We start from the raw sequence: 3,877 nt of genomic DNA on the forward strand, positions 1-3,877 counted from the left end.
TCTTTCCTCAGTAACTGTTCCCAGATCGCCAGATCTTGCATCAAGACCATGAACACGGTATACTCCAGCTGACCAGACTTCTAGGAAACACCCCTAGAAGATGTGGAGGATTGGTACATAGATGGCAGCAGCTTCGTCCGCCAGGGATTTTTGCTTCACAGGATATGCGGTAACAAACATCAGCCCAAAAGGTGGAAATCATCACCTTGATAAGAGCTCTTGAGCTGGCAAACATTTGGACAGATTTGAAATACACCTTTGGTGTGGTGCATGTACACACCTTTGGGAAAATATGGGAAGAGAGAGGATTTATAAATTCACGAGGAAAAGGACTAATTCATCAGGAGTTGATTCTCCAAGTTTTACAAGCCATCAGGGAGCCTAAGGAGATTGCGGTGGTGCATGTAAAAGGACACAAGCGAGGGCTGAATCCCCAAATCAGAGGTAATAACTTAGCTGACCAGGAAGCAAAAAGAGCAGCTCTCATGGGTGTATATGAACTGACTAAGAGAGCAGACTGCCCGAATTGTGGCAAGGGGAAGGATTTAAAGAAATTTCCATGCTATGATTGCTGGAAAGACTGGGGAGTAGAAGGGATTGAATGTAATTGTTTGGAGGAGGAGAGTCCGCCTTACAGGAAGTGTTACAAGCATGGCCCAGCTAAGTCTTTATGTTCTGGTGGGCACGCCCCCCTCCCCTTGTTTTGTTTTACTACTGTAGAAAAGGAAAAGATGACACAAATGGGGATTCGAGAAAGTGAAAAAGGAAAATGGGTACTACCTGACGGACAAGAAGTGTTACCAAAATCAGTAGCTATGAGGGTGCTACGGAGATTTCATGAACAAATGCATTGGGGTGCTCAGGCGTTAGTAGATCAATTCGCCAATAATTATATGTGTATAGGGATATATAACATAGCAAAGGGAATTGTTAATGGGTGTATGATTTGTCGGAGGGTAAATGCTAAAAATATGAGAAAAAGGGTTCTGGGAGGACGAGAATTAGCCCACCGACCCTTTGCAAGAATTCAATTGGATTTTACCGAACTTCCCAAAACAGGAAGATACAAATATTTGCTGGTAATCATAGACCATCTTACAAATTTTGTTGAAGCATTTCCCACGACAAGGGCTACAGCACAAACCGTAGTGAAAATATTGTTAGAAAACATAATTCCCCGATATGGGATTGTAGAAGCAATAGATTCTGATAGGGGATCACACTTTGTGTCAAAAGTGTCCCGTGACACAATGAAAGCTTTAGGAATCAAATGGGAATATCATACTCCCTGGCATCCTCAGAGCTCGGGGAAAGTAGAACAGATGAACGGGGAAATTAAAAAGCAACTTACTAAATTAATGTTAGAAACGAAAACCTCTTGGATAAAGTGCTTGCCGCTAGCTTTGTTAAGTATACGCGTGAAGCCCAGGACTGATCTGGGAATCTCCCCTTTTGAAATGCTGTATGGTATGCCTTACGATCTCGAGATACCCCTTGATCATCCCCACCTACAAGATGATCAATTAAAACCTTACCTCACACAATTGATAAATAGACGCAGGGAATTACAGAAAAAGGGTTTAATTGTGCAACGTCCTCCTTTGGATATGGCAATCCACAAGATACAGCCTGGAGATAAGGTCCTGATAAAAACTTGGAAAGAAGTTACATTAACACCACAATGGGAAGGCCCCTATGTTGTTTTGCTTACTACAGAAACAGCTGTCCGGACTGTGGAGAAAGGATGGACACATGCCAGCCGTGTTAAAGGACCCATCTGTGACGAGAAGTGGGAGATCGCTCCAGGAAACAAAGACCTGAAGCTCACATTGCGACGAACTCGATAGGTACCGTGGGTTAAGGTAGAGGCTCTCCCCTGAAGAACACTACTGCTGCCGAGAAGAACTAAAACCTCGTAGTTGGCTGCAACCCAACTGACGAGTGAGGCAGAGGAGTGAATAAGTGGGGAAAGAAATGGGCCTCAGCCATTCCTATCGGTATTTAGGGGTTCTCGCAGTGATTTCATCCTGCATAGCGACTCAACACCACCCCCACCAACCCTTTAAATGGACTTTAAGTCGATTCGAGGATCAACAGGTTATTGCTACCCAGATAACATCGGGGGGGCCAAGCTTTACTTCTACACTATGTAAGCTGATCCCGAGGCCCCAATGCTGGGAATATATGGGATTTTATATGTGCCCGAGTTCGAATCCTGGAAAGGGGTACTGCAACTCCCCTAATCAATATTACTGCAGCTACTGGGGTTGTGAGACTATAGCCCCTAGCTGGATACCGGGATACGGTAGAGATAAATACTTAAGGGTCCAATGGGGTCCATATGGGTGCATTCCACCGCAAGGGTGGGGAGGACGTGGAAACTGCAAATATCTTTTTTTAAATGTTACCCAGCCCACGGATAGAGGGTGGAACATGGGAAGAGTGTGGGGAATAAGGTATACGGAACCTGGAACTGACAAGGGAGGACTCATACTAATAAAGAAGGAAATACCCGAGACTTCCAAGGTAGTCGGGCCTAATAAAGAGTTATTAGGGGAAGTTTTGATTGCCCAGACTGTAAAGATACCTGGGACTGCCCGACCTACTACAGTGTTTTTCAATAAGTCGACAGAGTTATCCTTTCCCACACTGCTTCCAAGCATTGTGAAAAAGAAAGAGGTTGTACCCGGGAGTAGTATGTGGAAAGTTATAAATGCTAGTTTCCAGGTACTAAATCAAACTAATCCTGAGATAACTGAAGGGTGCTGGCTATGTGTAAGTGTTAAGCCCCCATATTATGAAGCTATAGGGGATATGGGGAGGTCTGAATATTCAAATGAGTTAAATCCTTCCAAATGCAGTTGGGGTCAGGAAATCGGGATAACTTTGACTCAAGTTACAGGAAAAGGTAGATGTGTCGGCACAGTTCCAAGAGATAAAAATGATCTGTGCCATGTCACTGAAAAAATGGACCGAACCCACAAATGGTTAATTCCTGCAAATAACACTAGGTGGGTATGTTCATCGTTAGGAGTCACTCCTTGCATATCTTTAAAATTGTTTAGCACATCTCATGATTTTTGTGTACAGGTGGTCATTATACCAAGGATTCAATACCACACTGAAGAGTATATGTATACCCATCACACAGTGGCTGAATACCATCTGGTAAAGAGGGAGCCTATTACGGCCGTCACCTTAGCCACTTTAATGGCTCTCGGGGCTGCAGGTGCAGGAACTGGAATTGCTTCCCTGGTAAAACAAAGCCAGGAATTTACTTCTCTGCGCATTGCCGTAGATGAGGATCTGGCCCGTATAGAGCAATCAATAACAGCTCTGGAAAAATCGGTTAGGTCATTATCTGAAGTGGTACTCCAAAACCGTAGAGGGTTGGATTTGATTTTCTTACAACAAGGAGGACTGTGTGCAGCCCTGCGTGAAGAATGTTGTGTATATGCAGATCATACTGGGGTGGTGAGAGATACAATGACTAAATTGCGGGAAGGATTAGAAAAACGCAAAAGGGAAAATGAGGCTCGTCAGAATTGGTATGAATCCTGGTTTAATTACTCACCTTAGCTTACTACCCTGCTATCAACCATAGCGGGGCCCTTGTTGTTACTTATATTAGCACTGACTTTTGGACCATGTATATTCAATCGAGTAATTGCAATTGTAAAAAGCCGATTAGAGGCAGCTCATCTTATGCTCGTGCGTGCTAAGTATGAATCTCTTGAGCAGGAGGACAACGCAGAAACTTTGATGCTCAGCAAGCAAATATTGCAAAAATTCAATGAACAAAATATGTTAGAAAAAGAAAAAGGAGGGATTGTAATAAATTAGTGGGGGTTTGTTCATTGTCTTTGAGGAATTTGGA

At 43.6% G+C, this 3,877-nt stretch overlaps 1 long non-coding RNA gene across 1 annotated transcript; it reads left to right on the forward strand.

Moving 5' to 3' along the window:
• The first annotated feature begins 1,689 nt into the window (after positions 1-1,689).
• Positions 1,690-3,803, forward strand: LOC118160118. Its single transcript, XR_004747341.1, has 2 exons — positions 1,690-2,097; positions 3,742-3,803. It is a non-coding gene; the product is annotated as an uncharacterized LOC118160118 (long non-coding RNA).
• The last annotated feature ends 74 nt before the right edge of the window (positions 3,804-3,877 follow it).

Source organism: Oxyura jamaicensis, unplaced genomic scaffold (assembly GCF_011077185.1).
Source record: "Oxyura jamaicensis isolate SHBP4307 breed ruddy duck unplaced genomic scaffold, BPBGC_Ojam_1.0 oxyUn_random_OJ98882, whole genome shotgun sequence".
NCBI classification, from domain to species: Eukaryota; Metazoa; Chordata; class Aves; order Anseriformes; family Anatidae; genus Oxyura; species Oxyura jamaicensis.